General features: G+C 44.9%; 1 long non-coding RNA gene across 1 annotated transcript; it reads left to right on the top strand.

The window, feature by feature from the left end:
* The first annotated feature begins 20,242 nt into the window (after nucleotides 1-20,242).
* Nucleotides 20,243-20,966, top strand: LOC141282426 (uncharacterized). The gene is made up of 3 exons (XR_012337083.1): nucleotides 20,243-20,397; nucleotides 20,709-20,796; nucleotides 20,902-20,966. It is a non-coding gene; the product is annotated as an uncharacterized lncRNA (long non-coding RNA).
* Nucleotides 20,967-22,501: the final 1,535 nt, after the last annotated feature.

Below are 22,501 nucleotides of genomic sequence, written 5' to 3'. Positions count from 1 at the left end.
CAGCGGAGCCGCTAAGGGTTATACGGGGATCCCTCCTGTGGAGCGCGCGGTCGCGATGCAGCTGTGTCCGGCTAACGCTCCCTCTTGGAAGGACCGCCCAACCCTCCCCTCTCGTGCCTGCAGACAGTCCTCCGGTTTAACGGGCGCTGCCCACCAGGCATGTGGAGAGGCGGCTTCAGCCCTGCACGCTATGGTGTTGCTGCAGGTTCACCAAGCGAAGGCCTTGAGGGATCTGCAAGAGGGAGGACACGACTCGCCTGTCCTTTCGGAGCTCCGGGCTGCCACTGCTCTGGCTCTTCGCGCTACGAAGGTGACAGCGCAGGCAATTGGTCGTGCCATGTCCACGATGGTGGTCCAGGAACGCCACTTATGGCTATGTCTGGCGGACATGTCGGATGCGGAGAAGAACAAGTTCTTGGACGCTCCAGTGTCCCAGGCTGGCCTCTTCGGTGAGTCGGTGGAGTCTTTTGCCCAGCAGTTCTCCGCCGCCCAGAAGCAGACAGAGGCGATCGCTCAGATCATGCCCCGGCGCAAGCGACCTGCATCTCGTCCTCCAGCGCCGGCGGCCCCGTCTGCTCCTCGCCGAGGGCGCCCTGCGGCGGCTGCCTCCACCCCCCCCACTAGAACATCTTCCAGGCCACGGAGGGGGAACAGCCGTCGGCAGCCCGCCCCACCCGCTTCCCGTGGTAAACGGAAATCAAAGCGGCCCTGAGACGGGCGACCTGGATTTGGATGAGATCACTCTACGGGAGACGGTGATGGCATCGCTCCCTCCACCGGTAGAGGGCCGGGTGGAGAATCTTTGGTTTCGTTTTGTTTCTGTTCCGCCGGCTTCTCAGCCGGCACCCACAAAACCACAAAAGGAGTGCATTCCTATTCCTTCTCCAGGTCTCCAGAGGATCGAGAGAGATGTGAGCGGGCATTCACATGCTCTTCCTCCCTCTCCTCTATCGCCAGCGGGTGTCCTGAGGAGTCCCAGCTCTCCGCTGAGGAGACGGGACCACCAGCACCCTCTTCGGAGTCTGTGCTCTCCGCTGAGGAGACCAGACGACCGTCACCCTCAGCGGGCTCAGGTCAGTGTCACACACACACATACTGTAGATACTTAAGCTGTCACAGCAGACATACCGGCAGTTCCGCCTGTCCCGCCTCGCCGCCCCACCGCGGGTACACCGGTAGTGCCGTTAATTCCTCTCGTACGGTCCCTGGGGGCTTGGCTTCAGCTTCCCAACCCGTCTCGTTGGGTTTTACGCACTGTCCGCCTCGGTTACGAAATACAATTCAACCGGCACACACCCAAATTCTCGGGCATTCGTTTCACCACGGTGAAAGCGTCCGATGCACATGTACTGCGTGCAGAGGTCGGAGTCCTGCTGGCGAAGGACGCGATCGAGCCGGTCCCTCCAACCGAGATGAGGGCGGGTTTCTACAGCCCGTATTTCATAGTACCCAAAAAAGGCGGTGGGTTGCGACCGATCTTGGATTTGCGCGTTCTGAACAAATCTCTGCAGAAGAGGTCTTTCAGGATGATAACACCGAAGCAAATATTCAATTCAATTCGCCCCCAAGATTGGTTTGCGGCTATAGACCTGAAAGACGCGTACTTCCATGTGTCCATTCTCCCTCGTCACAGACCGTTTCTCCGGTTTGCATTCGAGGGTCGGGCATACCAGTACAAAGTTTTACCGTTCGGGCTATCCCTCTCTCCCCGTGTGTTCACGAAAGTAATAGAGGCGGCGTTAAAACCCCTCCGAGAGAGCGGCGTTCGCATATTGGCTTACCTCGATGATTGGCTTATAATAGCGCATTCTCGACGGACGCTTTGCGAACACAGAGATTTAACGCTTCGGCATCTCGCCCGTTTGGGTCTTTGGGTCAACTGGGAAAAGAGCAAACTCTGCCCCACGCAGAGGATCTATTTTCTCGGTATGGAACTGGACTCGATCGATTTATCGGCGCGTTTAACAGAAGAGCGCGTCCAGTCAATTCTGACTTGCCTCGGTTCATTTCGAGGGAAGAATGCGGTCCCGCTGAAACAATTTCAGAAGCTCCTGGGGCATATGGCAGCAGCAGCGGCCGTGACACCGCTCGGACTGCTCCATATGAGACCGCTTCAGCGTTGGCTTCACGATCGAGTCCCGAGGAGAGCGTGGCGCGCCGGCATCCATCGTGTAGCTATTACACCTGCGTGTCGCCTAACATTCCCCCCGTGGTCGGACCCCGCGTTTCTCCGGTCCGGTGTGTCCATGAGACAAATCTCCCGGCATGCTGTTGTACACACAGACGCGTCCGACACGGGCTGGGGTGCCACGTACGACGAGCTTACAGCTTCAGGCGTGTGGACAGCACCCCAGTTGCACTGGCATATCAATTGCCGAGAGTTGTGGGCAGTATATCTGGGACTTGTACGCTTCGCTACGGAGCTGCGAGGGAAGGATGTACTAGTACGCACCGACAACACTGCGACCGTTGCGTATATCAACCGTCAAGGCGGTTTGCGCTCCCGTCACCTGTCGCATCTCGCTCGTCATCTCCTCCTTTGGAGTCAGAAGCATCTGAGGTCCCTTCGTGCCATTCACATTCCGGGCTCGCTCAATACAGCGGCGGACGCGCTTTCTCGAGCTGCGCGCCCCGGCGAATGGCGACTCCACCCCAAGACGGTCCAGCTAATTTGGAAGAAGTTCGGTCGTGCGCAGATAGACCTGTTTGCGTCGCCGGACGATACCCACTGTCGCCTATTTTATTCACTAACCGAGGGCAGCCTCAGCGTGGACGCATTGGCACACAGCTGGCCTCGGGGGATGCGCAAATACGCATTCCCCCCAGTGAGCTTAATCGCACAGACACTGTGCAAAGTCAGGCAGGACGAGGAGAGCCTTTTACTGATCGCCCCGTATTGGACGAGCAGGAATTGGTTTCCAGAGCTAATGCTCCTCGCGACAGCCCCTCCCTGGCGGATTCCCCTGAGGAAGGACCTTCTTTCTCAAGGAGGGGGCACATTATGGCACCCGCGCCCCGACCTGTGGGATCTCCATGTGTGGTCGTTGAGCGCGCGCAAGGTTTAGGTGATTTACCACAGTATCTAACACAATCGACGCGGCTCGAGCTCCGTCCACAAGACGGGCTTACGCGTTTAAATGGAACCTTTTCATCACCTGGTGCTCTTCGCAACGCGAAGACCCCAGAGAATGCTCTGTTAACATCGTGCTTTTATATCTTCAACATAGGTTAGAAGGTAGGCTGTCACCCTCCACCATTAAAGTTGATATCGCTGCTATTTCTGCTCATCACTCACTTATCAACGACAGAACAGTTGGCCAGCATGATTTGGTTATTAGATTTTTAAGAGGCGCTCGTAGGCTAAACCCCTCGCGCCCTCCTCCTTCTATTCCTCCCTGGGACCTGTCCATGGTGCTGAAAGCCCTTCAGGCCCCCCCGTTCGAGCCTTTGCAGTCTGCGAGTCTGAAGCTTTTATCAATGAAAGCTCTGACCCTGCTAGCATTGGCCTCAGTGAAGAGAGTAGGGGATTTACATGCATTCTCTGTTGACGACTCGTGCCTTCAGTTTGGTCCTGCCGCCTCGAGTGTAACATTGAGGCCCAGACCAGGCTACGTGCCCAAAGTTCCCACCACTCCTTTCAGAGACCAGGTGGTGAGCTTGCAAGCGCTGCCTCCGGAGGACGCAGACCCAACCATGGCTTTGTTGTGCCCCGTACGCGCACTGCGACTCTACGTGGAGCGCACGCAAAGCCTCAGGACCTCAGACCAGCTCTTTGTTTGTTATGGTGGCCAGCAGAAAGGGAAAGCTGTCACTAAGCAGAGGATGTCTCATTGGGTAGTTGATACTATCACCCTGGCTTATAATCTTCAGGGTATTCCTTGCCCCTTTAATTTGAGAGCGCACTCCACACGGAGCGTTGCCTCATCTTGGGCTTTAGCTCGTGGTTCCTCGCTAACAGACATCTGTAGAGCTGCTGGTTGGGCGACACCTAATACGTTCATTAGATTTTACAGTGTTCGTATCGAGCCTGTATCCTCTCGTGTTCTTTCCTCACCAGGGAGGACACGGAGAACAGACTCGCAGGTCGGCTTGCAGCCTCCAACTGATGCTTCATAACTGTGTCAGTATGGAAGGCCTTCAGAACAAAAATGCGTAATGGTTTGAATTGTTCTTCCTCCGCTGCCTTGGCAGCCTTTGTTGCGGAGCATTGGCTGTCAGCCTTCACTAGCTGTATCCTCGCGAACCTACGTGTTGGCTCGGGCTCCACATTGTGTCCCATCGGGTTCCTTTGTGAGTATTTTTCCGTGGGGTTAATCCTACCAGCCCACGTTTCCCTTAGCAGAGCACTGCTTTGCTTACACAGCCACGGCTGTCTTTATTTCTTATCGTCCACCATTAGCCCTTAAGAGGGGCGGTGGCTTCCGCAGCGTTCCTATCCCGCTCAGGTAGGGCGCTTCCCAGTCGCTGGAACTTCTGTGGGTTAAAGGAACATCTAGTGCCCGGCCTTTCTGCTCTATCTTATTTCTCCAATTTCCCCGAGGGGATTTTGGAGGATTTTCTGCAGACACTGGAAGAGGTCAGCCCCTAGTGGCGTTTTGGTAGGGATTCCCAATTCGTCGGTCACGACGTGACGTCGTAGTGACCGACTGAAAGGGAACGTCTCGGTTACGGATGTAACCCTCGTTCCCTGAAGGAGGGAACGGAGACGTCACGTCCCGTCGCCACAGGTGCTGCCACCTGCTGTTACGGCTGGTCACACTTTCCGGCTTTCTCAGCGAAAAAGAAGCTAATTTCCCTATTTGCACCTGCTGCTTATATACGCACCTGGCGGGGCGGCGCCAGCATTATGCAAATATCTCAATGCCAAGTTCATTGGCGTTTTAGTAGTATTCGAAGCAGATTGGTCTCTCTAAGCGAGTTCCCAATTCGTCGGTCACGACGTGACGTCTCCGTTCCCTCCTTCAGGGAACGAGGGTTACATCCGTAACCGAGACGTTCTGTTTGACTCCGGCTTACGCAATGTTGTTTGGTCACGAGTAACTTTGCGACCATCAGCGTTTGCCACAGATGTGAGAACAACAAAATACGGACTGTGGAAATTAAGTCATAACCCACCATTGTTTACAAATACAACACTGAGCTAACTGGCCGCGCGCCACAGGTAACTTGGCTTTTTCTCTGAGTTTACTGGTATTTTGATACATGTGAATGATGTCTTACTGGTAAAAAGACGGAACCTCACTGCATGTGTGAACAGCACGTTTTTGTATTTACTGGTAAATGCATTCTGGTAAATTCATGGTAATAACAACAAGCACCTCCTCAGCCCCACATCCGGCTTCCGCAATGTTTGTTTTCACTCCGCACATGAACAGTGAACTGGGCGCACACAAACCTCATCAACTAGATATAGATATAGATAGTTACCGTGAGGTGACAGATTTTCATTGCGAGGATAATTTTTGGTGGTATATCGCAAACGATAAGATATCGCCCATCCCTAATTAACACGGTGTGAAAGAATTAACGCTTGATGGAAGGCTGGTCTGAAGCGTGCCCAACAATTTACACCTGGTTTTTGAATCCGTCTCTTTTGTCCACTTTTGACCACTTACTTTGTGGGGTGGTCTGTGGAGACTGTGGGCAAGTCTCTCTGCTGTCATTTATACGCGAGTGGGAGTGATGACAGGTTTAAATGGATGCAAACTAATATTATGTCAGAGTCCGCTGCTTGTTTTGTAAGTAAACATGCTGCACAGTGTTTTGTACATATACATGTAAGAGCTTTCTCTGATATTTCAGCGCAGTTGATGAAAGAAGGTCCCGCAACTTCCACACGCTCGCAAAATGAAACTAATGAAAGACGCGGAGATCAGCTGCTTTCGTTTTCTCAATGAATACTTAAAGAAAGCACTGTACACTGTGTGTTCGTGCTAGAAGTCAGAAAAAAACATTGTGCTCAGTACCTCAGATTAGATAAATAAGCGGAGAGAAAGCGGTCTTGTGTGGCTATTCGAACACATTCGACCACATGCGTGTCTACATCACAAAAACCATCCCGTCTAATGTGTATTCGACTACCTCTGAACTTTGGCCGAAAGTGAACGAGCTCAAAACATTTTGAATATCGTTTACACCTGTCTTTAGAGTTGTCCACTTGTGATCGGATCGACGAAAACGCGTTTTAATACCAAGTGTAAACTGCCCCTGATGCCAGAGAAAGTGGCTGTCAAAGGAAAAAGAGTCCTGGCCAAATTATATATTCAGAGTGTATGGAGACATTTTGTAGTGATTACAGCACAATAATGTGATTTCTTTAATCAAATCTGTGTTAAAGTAGTCTAAAGCTTTTACAACAAAGAAAAAAGTTGATTGTATGTTTTATGGTTTACAGTAAGGCAAATATATGTTAAGAGTATTGTAAAGTAAAATAAATTTATATAAAGAAGAAAATTATCTGTATTAATAATGAAATTATTAAAGGGATAGTTTGGCCAAAAATGATATTAAACCAATGATTTACTCACCCCGATGGTGTCCGAGATGCATATGTCCACATTTTTCAGACTAACAGTTTTTCAGTTATTTTAGAAAATGTCTTATATTTTCCAGCTGGTAAACAGCACCTTACAGGGTCCACCTCCTTCAAGTCCAAAAAATGAGCATATATCCTTCCCCAAAGAAATCCAAACGGCTCCAGGATGATAAACAAAGGTCTTCTGAGGGTAATACGCGCAGTGTTGTTGTAGAAATATCCATATTTAAAACTTTATTAACGTAAATAACTACCTTCCGGTAGTGGCGTCATCTTAGACTCCTCTGTATTCAGGAGAGAGTATTAGCGTAGTGTACGCACTTTTCTTAGTGACGTATGACAAATTGGGAGGGCGGGAGCACAGAGCAGCAGCAGAGTAGCCTCCGTAGGCTGCGTAAGCACTCTTCCTAAATGCGGACGCTACTAAGATGGCCTAACCCTACTAGGGCTGTCACTTTAGAGAAAAATCAAATTCGAACGGATTTCGAATATCATGCAATGTATCCAAATATATTCGAATATGAAAATTACCAAATCATGTAAACAAAAACTTTTCATCCGCAAATGATTAGTCGGAACTAATTGTGAGGCAGCACTTATATTAAGTCAAGTTTACGGTTTAGTGCAATGATATCAGACTGATTTTGGATAATAAAGTTTATTGTTAAACACCCTGCCTATATTACATATCTTTGTGACATCGATAATAAGTGTTTGAACACCACATTTGTGTGATCATTGCAAAAAATTTATTTACTTATATATGGTATATTCTGTTAATGTTTATAGTGTTTTCTATGTACAGTACTGTAGTATAATATACTGTAGTATTTGTATGTATATGTGTGTGTGTGTGTGTGTGTGTGTGTGTGTGTGTGTGTGTGTGTGTGTAAGATGTTTACAGTTATTGCACTGTTCTTCAGATATTTTGACATCAAATTTGTTGATGTGTGTACTTGATTTTTACTGTTCAGATGCACATCGTTTTATTGATAGTGTAAGATGTTTACACTTGCACTTTTCATTCCTAAATGTTCAAGACGAAAGTATTTGTAATTTATGAAATGTAATAAATATTGACAATCAATTTGAAACCCTTACAGTTGCATATTTGTTTTCAGAATGGGATTTTTCCTGTTAACAGGATTCCCTGTTTTTCTGACTTCCTTTTCTGACCTTAAATTTACCTCAAGTTGCCTTTTGGGACATACATGCATGCATACATACACATACATATCATACTTGCCTGTTGAGAGGAGTTTATTTCAGTATCATATAAAGTCAACAATAATGATAATATTAAATGCAGCAAATACAGTGCTGATATCGGAATAGTATCGGTATCGGACGATATCCAGATTCAGGTATCAGGATCGGATCGGAAGTGAAAAAATGTGGATTGGTGCATCACTAATTGCAGCGAAACACTCACTCAGACTCTCTAACTTTATTCCTAATAATTTACTTGCTGTTACTACCACCTTCCCCAATGATCTCTTCTGGGCCTCAGAGGCGTTACCATACAAGCAGATTACACAGAATGACACAATACTTTCAATAAAAGCTTCATAAAACATCAACAATATTCTATTATGGACATTAAAAATCAGTAATTTCTTTAAGAAGTACATTCTCTGTTGTAGCTTTTTACTTACACAGTCTGACCATGCATCCCACTTTAATTTACTGTCAAGCATTACACCAAGGTATTTATAATTTGTTACTAACTGTATCTGCTCCCCATTAATTAGTGTAGGATGAAATTCACTTAACTGTTTCTCTTTAAAATCGATAACCATTTCCTTAGTTTTTAAAATATTTAGAAAGAGATTTGAATTTTCACACCAGTTTATAAAGAAGTCAAGAACAGGGCCGTGTTCATCCTCCCCATCATTTAAAAGACTCACTAAAGCGGTGTCATCTGCATACTTTACAATGTGTCTGTTTTTAAAAGAACTCACACAAGAGTTTGTATATAAAATAAATAATAAGGGGGATTCAATTCAATTCAATTTTATTTATATAGCGCTTTTCACAAAAGTCAATTGTTTCAAAGCAGCTTTACAAAAATAGAAGCAGTGAAAAGCACAGAAAATGACAGATAGCACAACAGAATACATGATAGCATGAGCAGTTAAATTTGCTGCGGCTATGACTCAATATTATAATTGCACGTATTACTAAGGCAACGTATAGAAGAGGAAGCTAGGTAAAGCCCAAAAAGGCTGCCTCCCCGGGGTGAAAAACCCCCTAGGAGAAAAAAAACCCCGGGCTTTTATCCGAGGAAAAATAAGTCCTAGGAGGGAAAAACCCTTGGGAGAACGGAAATGGAGATTTGGCGGAGATTAAGCGGTTCTGCCGGTGATCGTTGGTCAGGTATCAGCTGGGCATAACGTTGAAGGACAGCCAGTAGATCAGAGGTGTGCCGACTTTCACATCTACCGGGACTGGGTCTGTTTGTCTCGTCCTCGGGTCGAGGACGAGACAGGGAGAGAAAAACAAAATCGTATTAGCGTAGCGGCCGTTCATATGTATTGAAGTGTCACACAGTGATGTGGTTTAGCTCAGCTTAGTTCCAGACAGACTAAATATTGCGGCATAATTATGTTATCCACAGTTGAGGATTTAGCAAATTGGGGGCCCAATGCGAGGGTATATATGGTAAATAAGGGTCACCTTCCGATCTTTAAGAGAAAATGAAACCTGACGACCCGTTTGACTAAGGCCTAAAGCCCCACTGTCGTCGTTAATGCAGGTTCAGTGGCAAACGGGTCTATATTGTATACCATTTACAGGACCAGGAGAAAACGCCAAAAACATCGCAACCCGACCATACGTGTTAACCCGTTTGACTAAGGCCGGAAGCCCCACTGTCGTCGTTAATGCAGGTTCAGTGGCAAACGGGTCTGTATGGCATACTATTCATAAGACTTACGATAGCGCCAAAATCGCAACCCGACCATACGTGCCAACCCGTTTGACTAAGGCTGGAGGCCCCACTGTCGTCGTTAATGCAGGTTCAGTGGCAAACGGGTCTGTATGGCATACTATTCACAAGACACACGAAAGCGCGAAAAACGCAACCCGACCATACATACCAACCCGTTTGACTAAGGCTGGAGGCCCCACTGTCGTCGTTAATGCAGGTTCAGTGGCAAACGGGTCTGTATGGCATACTATTCATAAGACTTACGATAGCGCCAAAATCGCAACCCGACCATACGTGCCAACCCGTTTGACTAAGGCTGGAGGCCCCACTGTCGTCGTTAATGCAGGTTCAGTGGCAAACGGGTATGTATGGCATACTATTCACAAGACACACGAAAGCGCGAAAAACGCAACCCGACCATACATACCAACCCGTTTGACTAAGGCTGGAGGCCCCACTGTCGTCGTTAATGCAGGTTCAGTGGCAAACGGGTCTGTATGGCATACTATTCACAAGACACACGAAAGCACCAAAATCGCAACCCGACCATACGTGCCAAACCGTTTGACTAAGGCCGGAAGCCCCACTGTCGTCTGTTGTTCCGTGAAAATAACTATTGCGAGTTAAGAACCTTTACTAGACAAATTATGCGAATGCTTTGTTGAAGAGAAAAGTTTTAAGTCTAGATTTAAAATGATCGACTGTGTCTGATTCTCGGACATCGGTTGGTAAATCATTCCAGAGCTTAGGGGCTAAGTAGGAAAAGGATCTTCCACTTTTAGACACTTTTGATAGTCTAGGGATAATCAATAGGCCAGAATTTTGCGACCGTAGTGTGCGTGATGGATTGTATTCTGATAGTAATTCTCTAAGATATGAGGGTGCTAAGCCATTTAAAGCTTTGTAGGTGATTAGTGATATTTTAAATTGGATGCGATATTTAACTGGTAGCCAGTGTAAAGATGCCAGAATTGGGCTTATGTGGTCATACTTCTTAGATCGAGTAAGTACCCTTGCAGAAGCGTTTTGAACTAGCTGAAGCTTGTTGACCTGATTTGAATGGCATCCCCCGAGTAGCGAGTTACAATAGTCTATTCTAGAGGTCATAAAAGCATGAATAAGCTTCTCTGCGTCAGATGTAGACAGTATATGGCGTATTTTTGAGATATTTCTAAGATGGAAGAATGCTGTGCGGCAGACGTTGGCGATATGAGTATCAAAGGATAAGTTGCTGTCGAACATCACACCTAAGTTCCTAACCGTGGAAGATGGCACCACAGTACAGCCATCTATGTGCAATTTGTAATCTGACATATTATGTTTGTAGCGATTTGGTTCAATAATAAGTACCTCTGTCTTATTGGAGTTGAGCTTAAGAAAGTTATGTGCCATCCAGTCACTAACATCGCTAATGCAGTCTTTTAGCTTAGAAAACGATGTAAAGATGGGTATCATCCGCATAGCAGTGAAAACTTATGTTGTGTTTCGTGATAATGTCTCCTAGGGGTAACATGTATAAGGAGAACAGGATAGGACCTAAAACTGATCCCTGCGGTACACCGTATTTAACCAGGGAGTGATATGACTCTTCCTCATTTACATAAACAAAGTGATAGCGATTGGTTAGATATGACCTAAACCAGGCTAGCGCCTGACCACTGATACCAACATAGTTTTCTAGTCTATTGAGTAGGATTCTGTGGTCTATTGTGTCAAATGCTGCACTAAGGTCTAGTAATATAAGAATTGAGATTTCACCACGATCGGATGTTAATAGGAGGTCATTTGTAACTCTAAGCAACGCTGTCTCTGTGCTATGGTGGGGCCTGAATCCTGATTGGAACTTTTCATATGTACTATTATTTGTCAAGAATGTGCGTAACTGGCTTGCCACTACCTTTTCTAATATTTTCGAAAGAAAAGGGAGATTTGAGATTGGTCTAAAGTTATTAAGTTCTCCTTGGTCAAGCTGTGGTTTTTTTAATCAGCGGTTTAATAACTGCTAGTTTGAAAGCTGTTGGAACGTATCCTATTTCTAGCGATGAGTTAAAGATATTTAGAACCGGGGTTGACACTACAGGGAATACTTCTTTAAGTAGTTTTGTGGGAACGGGGTCTAATATACAGGACGATGATTTGAATGATGTGACTAGTTTAGAGAGCTCATCTATTGTAGTAGGTTTAAATGAATCGAGATGTTCGTATGGTAGTCTAGTGTTAAGTGAACTAATGGGTAGAGTGGTGGCTGCCTGGGTAGCTACGATGTTTTCCCTAATAGCCGAAATTTTGTTAGAAAAGAAGTTCATGAAGTCGTTACTATTGTGTTGAAGTTTACTATTGGTTTCTGTTTGTTCTTTGTTTCTAGTCAGTTTCGCAACTGTGCTAAAGAGGAAACGAGGGTTGTTATGATTTTCTTTAATAAGCGTACTGAGATATGTAGATCTGGCGGTTTTAATAGCCTGTCTGTAGTGTTTAACACTCTGTTTCCATGCTGCGCGCCATACTTCTAACTTTGTGCTTCTATAATTTCTTTCCATTTTTCTAGCTGCCTTTTTAAGGGCTGCTGTGTGATGGTCATACCATGGAGCTGGCGGTTTTTCTTTGAATCTCTTTTTTCGAATGGGAGCAACGGCATCCAATGTGTTAGAACAGACATTGTTTAGGTTTTCTATTTCAATATCTAGATCGTCACAGTTATCTGCTACATGTTTCATTTGGGACAGGTCTGGAAGAGTGCTAATAAAGCTATCTTTAGTGGTGGAAATTATTGTTCTGGCTAGTCGGTAGCATGTTGTAGATTGAGTGATCCTATCTAGAAGTACAGTGTATGACACAAGGTAATGGTCAGAAACTGCATCACTCTGAGGTGATATTTCGACGTCATTAATATTGAGTCCGAGTGACAGAATTAAGTCTAATGTGTGCTTACGAGTATGCGTTGGCCCTGTCACGTTTTGTCTAATAAATAAAGATAAAGATATAAGGATAAAACGCATCCCTGGGGAGCTCCAACTGAAGTAATCAATCTGTCTGAGATAGACCCTCCTATTTTAACCTGCTGAATTCTGGAGCTAAGAAAGTTTGTCACCCAAGCAAGCGTCCTACTATCTATTAAAAATTATTTAGTCAGAGTAGCAGCTACACTGTAAATAATTTTCGTTGTTTTCACAGTTTTTTACTGTTTTTCTCGACAGATTCGTACTGTATAAGTTGTTTACCGGTTATTACTGTAGATTTGTTGTTTCCACAGTATTTTAATGTATTTTCAACAGTTTTTTACTGCATAAGCTTTGTACAGTAGGCTACTGTAGTTTTCTAATGCATTATGGGAAATATTACTCTGAATACAGTATTACCAACCAACTGCAAAACACAATGACAAACGTCTATTTATATCTTAAATGCTTAATTTTTTGTGAGATATTTGGTTTAATGTCTGTTTTCACATCAGATGCTCGGTGTGTTCCTTTAACTTATGACGTGCCTTTTCTGAGGCTTTAATGAAATCACCAGCCAATTCAATAGACATACCATCAGTTCTTAATATTATTGCCTCTGGGTCACAAAATGTATTTTTAACATTAGTTTAGGCGATAATATATATATGTATAATCTTCAAATAGCAGTCGATTAGTTAAAAAAGCGCTAATTTTAGAATTTGATTAAACAAATGCGGAGGGTTCAGGCGCGAGTCGGTCACGTGATGTGCTCCTCAGTTCTGTCAGTAGGGGGAGTGGCAGAACGCGTGTGTGTCGTCGTATCTGTTCTGCTCTTGCATCTAGCGCGTATTTCTTTATTAATATCTGCTGGGTGAATATTAATACGTATATGCTAACATTAATTTTGTGACCACAAAATGACAGAGAGCTATTATACGAGATATTGTGTCGTCGTGTTTGTCTTCACTCACTTCATCATTATCTGGTAAGTGCTATATGCAATATCTGGTATGAGACTTTATTGGCACTAAAGGGTTCTTTCGACTAAATTTTACTTAATTTCTGTCATAACAGCAAACAACTTCTGCAACTACACAATGATTGTCTGCGTGTGTGCAAAAGAAAGCACGTTCACTGTGTAAAACCCCGCGCTGTCACGGTACAATTAAAGAGAAGGATGTGCAGGTTAAACAGTTTTAATAAACATAATTAAAGCTCACAGTAGTACAAATTGTAGACATTCCAAGGAGTAACACAGATGGTGAACAGGAGCAAACAACCAGTGACAAAGAACAACGATCCCACAAAGACACAACCCAGGACACAGCATTTATACAAAAGGTGATTGGTAACAGCTGGTGACAAGAGGCAGGTAATTAACTAATGAGTCCAGGTGATGCTGATGATCAGTGACTGACACAATAAACACACACAAACACAGAACACAGTTAAACACTGTGACACGCGCAGGGCATTTTCAAATTAACGGTCAGGGCGAGTCTGAGCTTATCGTGATGGTTGACAGAGACTTTGCTGAGGTGAGTAAGAGAAAGAAATTAATGTGTTAAATAAATAACGTTATAAACTTGAATTATGTTGTGCCAGAATACGTTGTGTAATGAATATCTGTGGAATAGGTTTAAAATAATACATTGACTGAACATTATGGCAGCTAGAAGTATTGAAAAGACGTATAATAGATTTAACAATGTTTTATCTTCTTCATTAGTGTATGTAAATCTGGGCTACAGTCCACAACAAATTTTCTACGGTGGTTTTACGCCTGCATGCTCGTCCTCTCGTCTATCGCGGGGAGATCATCACTACAGCGGGCATCTCATTGAAGAGATCCTGTGCTTGTTGTGTGGCGGTGTGTTTGTGTGCTCAATTGGATTGAGACCAGCAGTGCTTTTTTAAACAGTCGGTGAGTACTAACTTATTATTGTGTAGTTTCATAAAAGCCTTACTCTTTTCAGTCACATAACTTTTGTTCATCTGCTAATAATAGGACTATCCATACACAAAGATGTATTGTGGATTTAAATAATATCCGCGAATATTTATGTGAAAATGTGTATTAGTGTTCTGCTGACATTGTCACGGTAGGATAAGTCCATCGTGACTTTCTATGTTGTGTTGTCGTATGACTGAAGTATGCGTGTGTGTGTCTGATCACTAATGATCTGAGTGAGTGCAGGTGCGTGTGATTGCTTTGCTCCAGCTGGTAGTAGTTATTCATACAGCATATATACTCACCCGTTCTCTCTTCTCACTGCCAGATGATTATGCTACGTTGTACCTGTGTTATCGTGTCGTGTGTTCCTGTGGTCTCGTCTATGCGTGGAGTTCTGCCTGTCTGTGTATCCGGTTTCATCCGTCATCTTGACTTCACCCACGAGCACAAGGACTTGTCACCGCAGCCTTTGTCTGTTCATACATTACTATCATATCATCTGTGTCGTCTATTTAATAAATCATTTTCATCTTTACTGCATTTGCTTCCTGATCTTTATATCCAGTCATCACAGAATCATCTGGCCAAAAATGGAAGCAGCAGGTAAAGGATCCCCGGCTCGGTTTGAAGAGTTTATCTCTGATGCCATACATCGCTTCACCACCCAGGACAGTCGGATTGAGGAACTGAGCCGGGGAATGAAGGATATGACAGACAAAGTGTCCAAGCTCACCCAGGCGATCCAACAGCTGACGCTACCCACTGCGCCACCCGCACCGTCTGTTCCTCCTACACCACCCGCGAGCGCATCCCGTCAGGAACCTAAACTATCTACGCCAGAGAAATACGCAGGTGATCCAGAATGTTGTAGACCATTTCTATCTCAATGCTCTCTCCATTTCTTTCTTCAGCCCCTGATCTGCATCACGGAAGAGAGTAAAGTGGGATTTGTGTTATCTCTTCTGACGGGAAAGGCGGCGCGTTGGGGAACAGCGGTGTGGGAAAACCACGACCCGTGTACCCAGAGTTTCGAGACGCTGTCAGCAATGATGAGAAAAGTCTTCGACCGATCTGCAGTTGGAAGAGATGCGGCTAGGAAGCTGGCCGATCTGGGTCAGGGTACACGGTCCGTGTCAGATTATGCCATCGACTTTCGTACGCTAGCGGCGGACACGCATTGGAACGAAGAGGCGCAGTGGGATATTTTCCTGCATGGGTTAACCGGCCGCATCCAGCGTGAACTTCAACATGGGGAGATTCCAGCCTCTCTCAATGGTCTCATCGATGCGGCTATCCGAGCGGATATCCGACTGAGGAGTATTCCGGCTTACGACGATGAAGGTTTTTCTCACGCTGTTCTGGAAAGAAGACCGTCGTTGAGAGAGAGTGCGGCCGGTTCCTCCATGTCCGATCCGGAGCCCATGCAGGTGGGTCGAGCTCGGCTTTCCCGGGAGGAGAGGATTCACCGTCGATCACTGGGGCTTTGCCTATACTGCGGAGAGGCCGGGCACCTCCTCCATCGGGGTCCGGTAAAAGGCAACGCCCGGGAGTAGTGCTGGGGTTACTTTCGGGCGGAATCTCTTCAGCAAAGACCCCATTAACATCTACCCTCCTCCCGGTGAAGCTGCGGTGGCGCAACACACATCTCACCTGTGACGCACTACTGGACTCGGGAGCCGAGGGGAATTTAATCGATCACCACTTTGCACGTAAGCTCCAGGTTCCGTTGACACCTCTCTCCAAACCCATTTCACCCTTCGCACTCAATGGTAGTGAATTATCTGTCATCACTCACATCACGGACCCGTTCACCATCTGTATTTCTGGCAACCATTCTGAGACTTTGCAGGTTTATGTTATTATTTCCCCTCTGGCTCCCATTGTACTTGGACATCCTTGGCTGCTTAAACACAACCCATCTGTCAACTGGAGATTAGGAACTATCACCGGTTGGAGTGAAGCTTGTCATAAGTCTTGTCTTGTCTCTGCTTGTGTACCTGTCTCTGCGTCTGTGTTTCAGGAGAAGACGGTGGACTTAACTAGCGTGCCCGCTGAGTACCATGACCTGAAGGGAGTGTTCAGTAAGTCCCGAGCCGCTTCTCTACCTCCACATCGTCCCTATGACTGTGCCATAGATTTACTGCCAGGTACGTCTCCGCCTAAAGGCAAACTTTACTGTCTTTCTGTTCCTGAGATGGAGGCCATGGAGAAATACATTTCTGATTCTCTGGCAACCGGGTTCATTCGCCCTTCTTCATCTCCAGCGGGGGCGGGGTTCTTTTTTGTTGGTAAGAAGGATGGGTCCTTGCGTCCTTGTATTGATTACCGAGGGTTGAATAACATTACGGTAAAGAATACTTATCCTTTGCCGTTAATGTCTTCGGCCTTCGAGAGGTTGCAAGGAGCCTCCGTCTTCACAAAACTGGATTTACGTAATGCTTATAATTTGGTCCGCATAAGGGAGGGGGATGAATGGAAAACTGCTTTTAACACCCCTCGTGGCCATTTTGAGTACTGCGTGATGCCTTTCGGATTATCCAACTCGCCAGCAGTTTTCCAAGCACTCGTTAATGACGTGTTGCGAGACATGGTCGATCAGTTTTTGTATGTCTACCTGGACGACATACTGATTTTTTCTACGTCTCTCCAGGAACATGTGCAACACGTACGACGAGTGCTTCTTAGGTTGCTAGAGAATGGGCTTTTTGTCAAGGCGGAGAAATGCGAATTTCATGCACAGTCTGTTTCCTTCCTAGGGCACATCATTTCGACTGAGGGTGTCCGTATGGATCCGGAGAAAGTTAAGGCTGTGGTGGATTGGCCGTCCCCAGAGTCTCGCAAGGCCCTGCAGAGATTTCTGGGGTTCGCCAATTTTTACCGGCGTTTTATTCGCAATTTCAGCCAACTAGCCGCACCTCTGACCGCCTTGACCTCCCCTAGTACGGCGTTCAGGTGGTCGGATGCAGCCCAGACTGCATTTGCCAAACTGAAAGGCTGCTTCGTTTCAGCCCCGATTCTCGTGGCCCCTGATCGTAAACGCCAGTTCATAGTGGAGGTCGATGCGTCAGATGTGGGGGTAGGAGCCGTGTTATCTCAACGCACATCCTCAGACGGGAAGGTGCATCCCTGCGCGTTTTACTCCCATCGCTTATCGCCTGCTGAACGTAATTATGACATTGGTAATCGGGAGTTGTTGGCTGTTAAACTAGCACTGGAAGAATGGCGTCATTGGCTTGAGGGGTCGGGTGTGCCTTTCATAGTTTACACTGATCACAAGAATCTCGAGTACATCAAATCTGCTAAACGTTTGAACTCTAGGCAGGCTCGGTGGGCTTTATTTTTCGTTCGTTTCTAGTTCACATTGTCCTACCGTCCAGGTTCTAAAAACACCAAACCTGATGCTTTGTCCCGCATTTTTGAGCGTCCCGATCGTGTTTCCTCTCCCGAGCCCATTTTACCGGAGACTCTATTCATCTCCGCGCTCTCATGGGAGATCGAATCGAAGGTAACTAAAGCCTTAGAAGGGGTAACGCCCCCGGCCCGTTGCCCACCGAACCGGTTATTTGTGCCAGAGGGACTGAGATCAGAGGTACTTAAATGGAGCCATAATTCCAGTATAGCTTGCCATCCAGGGGTCAGTCGAACCAAGTTTTTGGTTAAGCAACGATTCTGGTGGCCAGGGATGGCTCGTGACACACACGATTTTGTATTGGCTTGTTCGGTTTGCGCTGTGGGTAAGGCGTCTAATCGTCCTCCTGACGGATTACTTAGACCGCTGCCGGTCCCTTCGAGACCCTGGTCCCATATTTCGCTCGATTTCATTACCGCCCTCCCAGGGTAATACGGTGATTTTAACTGTAGTGGACCGATTCTCGAAGGCGGCTCATTTTATCCCCTTGCCCAAATTGCCTTCAGCCAAGGAGACAGCGGATACTATCGTTGATCACGTATTCCGGTTACATGGCCTCCCGACAGACGTGGTCTCCGATAGGGGTCCCCAATTTATATCTAAATTTTGGCGAGAGTTCTGCAGATTGCTAGGGGCTACGGTTAGTCTGTCTTCGGGGTTTCATCCTCAGACCAATGGTCAAACCGAACGAGCCAATCAGGATGTGGAAAGAGCGTTGCGATGTTTGGTCTCCAAGAATCCTTCCTCCTGGAGCCAACAACTCTCTATGGTGGAGTACATGCACAATTCATTACCAGTGTCAGCTACGGGCCTATCTCCGTTTAAGGGTAGTTTAGGGTACCAACCACCATTATTTCCCAGTCTGGAATCCGAGGTCGCGGTCCCCTCCGTGCACGCTTTCGTCCAGAGGTGCCGTCGCACTTGGAGCAGGGCACGTGAGGTCATACTCCAAGTGAGACAACGCACCAAGCTAAGGCCGATCGCCACCGGTCGAAGCCTCCCGTTTACGTCGTGGGTCAAAAAGTGTGGCTTTCTACTCAGAATATTCCGATGCGTTCCGTCTCGAATAAGTTGACTCCCAAATTAATCGGCCCGTTCTCTTTTGCTAAGATCATTAACCCAGTAACAGTCCGCCTTAATCTCCCTCCTGTGTACAGACGAATTCATCCGGTTTTCCACATTTCCAAAATCAAACCCGTGTTTAAATCTCGTCTTAATCCGCCGGTCCCGGTTCCCCCCCGCCTCGTATCGTAGATGGGGAACTAACTTATTCGATTAATCGTATTCTGGACTCTAGACGGAGGGGACGTGGATTTCAGTACTTGGTGGATTGGGAAGGTTACGGTCCGGAGGAGAGAAGTTGGGTTCCTGCTCGGGACATATTGGATCACTCCCTTATTGATGAATTCCATCACAGGTCAAGGAGCCCGGGAACGTCAGGTGACGTCCGTGGGGGAGGGGGTACTGTCACGGTAGGATAAGTCCATCGTGACTTTCTGTGTTGTGTTGTCGTATGACTGAAGTATGCGTGTGTGTGTCTGATCACTAATGATCTGAGTGAGTGCAGGTGCGCGTGATTGCTTTGCTCCAGCTGGTGGTAGTTATTCAGACGGCATATATACTCACCCGTTCTCTCTTCTCACTGCCAGATGATTATTTTTTTTCTCCTAGGGGGTTTTTCACCCCGGGGAGGCATCCTTTTTGGGCTTTACCTAGCTTCCTCTTCTATACGTTGCTTTAGTAATACGTGCAATTATAATATTGAGTCATAGCCGCAGCAAATTTAACTGCTCATGCTATCATGTATTTTGTTGTGCTATCTGTCGTTTTCTGTGCTTTTCACTGCTTCTATTTATGTAAAGCTGCTTTGAAACAATTGACTTTTGTGAAAAGCGCTATATAAATAAAATTGAATTGAATTGAATTGAAAAAATGCTACGTTGTCTTACCTGTGTTATCGTGTCGTGTGTTCCTGTGGTCTCGTCTACGCGTGGAGTTCTGCCTGTCTGTGTATCCGGTTTCATCCGTCATCTTGACTTCACCCATGAGCACAAGGACTTGTCACCGCAGCCTTTGTCTGTTCATACATTACTATCATATCATCTGTGTCGTCTATTTAATAAATCATTTTCATCTTTACTGCATTTGCTTCCTGATCTTTATATCCAGTCATCACAGACATGAGATCTGAAAATGTGTTCTAGGACCTGATATGGATTAATCCAATGATCAACGTTTTCCTTTGTATCCCTGTTTTGTATATGCTGCCATTACATGATGGTCATATGTCCCGGGTGATCGGGAGAAGTCACGTGGTTCAATTATTATTATTTTTTTACGTGGTTCAATTATCTGTTAATAAAAATTTTTACCATGCATTTACCATCAGGCAAAGCCTGCAATCAGTCTATTAAGACAGAAACAATATCTTACTTATTATTACGTTGTTATGACAATATCATGTGATCATCTGAGTTAGAACAAAATCTATTCATTTTCAGGTATTACTGTGCAAGTGCCCTGAATCATTCTGTTGAAATGTTATGTGTTTAAGATTCTTTATGACATCAAGATGTGGTTTGGGAAGGACCTTCATCTAAATCTGAAGACAGGACATACTGGCTCGAAAAGGTACAAAAAATGTTGTACCCAATTTGAAATGTCGAACAATTACTTTACTTTACTGTACTGGACTGGTCAAGCGTTTGGTCAGGAACTGCCTATACACTTGAAAAATGCACAGAACTGGAACAGCACATCAGTTGGGAGCACATTAACAAGGATGAAATTTATCTAATAATTATTTTAATATTTATAAGTAAGCAACTACTTGCTGAGTGTATTTAATGAGTGTGTATTAATCTCTTACAGCTCCCATACTTAGTACAGAATATTTTAATCAGTGTGGCAATAACTTGTGTTTTATTTTTATGTTTACACAGGTGTTTCTGATATGGAGAAAAACCCTGCACTGCTCATTTTATTTCTTCATCTTGAGAATACAGCAAGTTTACCTTTTGTCTGGAAAATGTAAGTTTTGAGTTTGGCTAACAATAGAGTTTAGATTTTGATGCAATTTATAACTCAACTCTTTAACTTTTATTCTTAGTTACTCAGTACATGTTATTTTCACAGGATTCAGCAAAGCTAACACCAACAACAATTTTTCATGGCACTTTAAACCCCCTTGATGTGAGGAGCATATTTCTATAAATTGTTTTGCCATAACAAACCTTACTTAGTGGTAATTGGTTCGTATATAGTTTTGTGTAAATTTGTTCATTTAACGTCTTAAGTTTGGAATGGTCTATACGGAATTAGTTTTGTGTTTATTGATAATAATTATTATAGTTAACACATTTATTTATTTCTTACACCAGTTATAATTTATGGGTAGGGGTGTGACGGTCATTATATAACCGTGAGACCGACGGTTATAGTTAAACACCGTCATTGGAACTCTATAACCGCCAAAACCGTGTTATTAAAATATATAAAAAAAAAAATTTAGCATAAAGAATTTTAAAATACTAATTAAAAACAATTGTTAACAGTCTGTGTTACACGCCCCCTCATGTTCTCACGCAGTGAAAATACAGAGCGGAGCAACACTGACAACGCGCTGACATACAGGAAAAACCAGGTTACTTTTCGGTTACTTTTGAGATTAAACATATTAAACAAAGTCTCACCTTTCAAATCATCTCTTCCGTCAGTACACTCCGGTTTTCAAGTTCAAATCCTCCCATGCTAACCTACTAACTCTCCTGAATGCACATTCACTGCTTGCTGTTAATTTTAAAGAAACGTAGAGCAAGTAGCTAATCAGTGTCTAGTTTATTCAAACGCCGGGTGAGCACTGTGCAGCGCATCTGCGGAGAGCGTTTGCTGCGCGTGGCCATTGTGCTTTTACACTGGTTGCGTTTGCAGCGCATAGTGTGCAGTTTAATAACAATCTGAAGTTCACATTACTTTCTTTTACCTGCATTTATGAGCAAAACCTCTGGTTTTGGTCCGTGTAATGACAGATATATAGACACAATTACAGACATAAAAAGCCCATGGCACAAATGTGTTTCTCTAAAGATTATTAAGATAGATGATAGATAGAGGATTAATTTATGCTGGGCAGAGAGTGACAGCTCTGATAGTGTGTTTTTTAAATATTTCATTGCTTTCTGTTAAATTGTTCAACATTATTACTGTTTGAAACACACTTGGCATAACATTCATGATTTTATGGTAAAATGACACTTTCCCGTCAATCCACGAGCATTTAAACAAGCAAAACGCCCCACACCGACGGTTATGTTACGAACCGTCACATTTGAATCAAGTCATAACCGTCATCACCAATTCTGAAACCGGCACACCCCTATTTATGGGTAATGTTTGTGTCATGTTTTTATCACCGAAATGTGTAAAATCATGCAAAAATATTTAATAGTCTATCTGTGGTCTATTAAATATTATTTATTCAAAATGGTATTCTACTTCGCAGTGGTGGCTGGTGACTTCTCTCCTAAGGGGTGCAAATTCAAAATATGTGTTCAGAGTGTAATGTGTGTTGCTCATCATGTCAAAGTATGCGTTCGTTGTGTCATGTTAACCATGTGCATCTTGCCTTATGTCAAAATACGTGCCTGCTGTAAAAGCGTCAGAAGGGTTTATTATTTTATGACACTCAAGTTCACAAAATACTCGCAAGACACTAACTTAACACTAAACTCTGATT

The sequence above is a fragment of the Paramisgurnus dabryanus genome, chromosome 7 (assembly GCF_030506205.2).
Source record: "Paramisgurnus dabryanus chromosome 7, PD_genome_1.1, whole genome shotgun sequence".
NCBI classification, from domain to species: domain Eukaryota; kingdom Metazoa; phylum Chordata; class Actinopteri; order Cypriniformes; family Cobitidae; genus Paramisgurnus; species Paramisgurnus dabryanus.
Note: the sequence above shows the minus strand (reverse complement) of the source record. Positions and strands in the feature narration are given on the sequence as shown.